The sequence below is a fragment of the Arachis stenosperma genome, chromosome 2 (assembly GCF_014773155.1).
Source record: "Arachis stenosperma cultivar V10309 chromosome 2, arast.V10309.gnm1.PFL2, whole genome shotgun sequence".
Classification (NCBI taxonomy): Eukaryota; Viridiplantae; Streptophyta; class Magnoliopsida; order Fabales; family Fabaceae; genus Arachis; species Arachis stenosperma.
This window is the reverse complement of record NC_080378.1, coordinates 41884253-41885478: the sequence shown is the minus strand read 5'-3', so window position 1 is coordinate 41885478 and position 1226 is coordinate 41884253. Positions and strand designations below refer to the sequence as shown.

General features: G+C 36.2%; 1 non-coding gene across 1 annotated transcript; it reads right to left on the bottom strand.

Annotated features, from left to right (window-relative positions):
- Positions 1 to 903: 903 nt before the first annotated feature.
- On the bottom strand, positions 904 to 1007 carry LOC130964485 (small nucleolar RNA R71). Its single transcript, XR_009080578.1, has one exon. It is a non-coding gene; the product is annotated as a small nucleolar RNA R71 (small nucleolar RNA).
- Positions 1008 to 1226: the final 219 nt, after the last annotated feature.

Here is a 1226-nt window from a genome sequence, read left to right as displayed (position 1 = left end):
TAACTACTTTTCCCTCTCTAATTTTCGAAAATATCTCATCCCTTTTTCAAAATTCTTTTTAAATTAACTAATTGTTTTAAATCTTAATTTTAATTATATCTTATCTTTAATTTTCAAAAATCACTAACTACTTTTTCAAAATTATTTTTGAAATTCTCTATCTCTTCACTTCTTCTATTTATTTATTTATTTACTAACACTTCTCTTCACCTCTCTTCATCTCAAATCACTACCCCTACCTTTACCCTTTATTCAAACTATTCATTCTTCTTCACTCCTATCCCCTTTCTTCTTCTATTAATAATAAGGATCCTCTTTGTCCAGATATAGAGGATTCCTCTTCCTTTTCTTTTTCTCTTCTCTTTCATATGAGCAGGAATAAGGAAAAAGGCATCTTTGTTGAAGCTGATCCAAAAACCTGAAAGGACTCTGAAGAGGAAACTAAGAGAAGCTAAATTACAACAATCCAGAGGTAACCTTTCAGAAATTTTCGAATAAAAGGAAGAGGAGATGGCAGCCGAAAATAATAATGCAAGGAGGATGCTTGGTGATTATACTAAACCTACGTCCAAGTTTGATGGAAGAAGAATCTCAATCCCTGCCATTGGAGCAAACAATTTTGAGCTGAAACCTCAACTAGTTGTTCTAATGCAACAGAACTGTAAGTTTCATGGACTTCCATCTGAAGATCCTTACCAGTTTTTAACTGAGTTCTTGCAGATTTGTGAGACTGTTAAAACTAATGGAGTAGATCCTGAAGTCTACAGGCTCATGCTTTTCCCTTTTGCTGTAAGAGACAGAGCTAGAACATGGTTGGACTCACAACCTAAAGATAGCCTGGACTCCTGGGATAAGCTGGTCACGGCCTTCTTGGGTAAATTCTTTCCTCCTCAAAAGCTGAGCAAGCTTAGAGTGGATGTTCAGACCTTCAAGCAAAAAGATGGTGAATCCCTCTATGAAGCTTGGGAAAGATACAAGCAGATGACCAAAAAGTGTCCTTTTGACATGTTTTCAGAATGGACCATAATAGATATATTCTATTATGATCTATCTGAGTTTTCCAAGATGTCATTGGACCATTCTGCAGGTGGATCCATTCACCTAAAGAAAACGCCTGCAGAAGCTCAGGAACTCATTGACATGGTTGTAAATAACTAATTCATGTACACTTCTGAGAGGAATTTCGTGAATAATGGGACGCCTCAGAGGAAGGGAGTTCTTGAAAT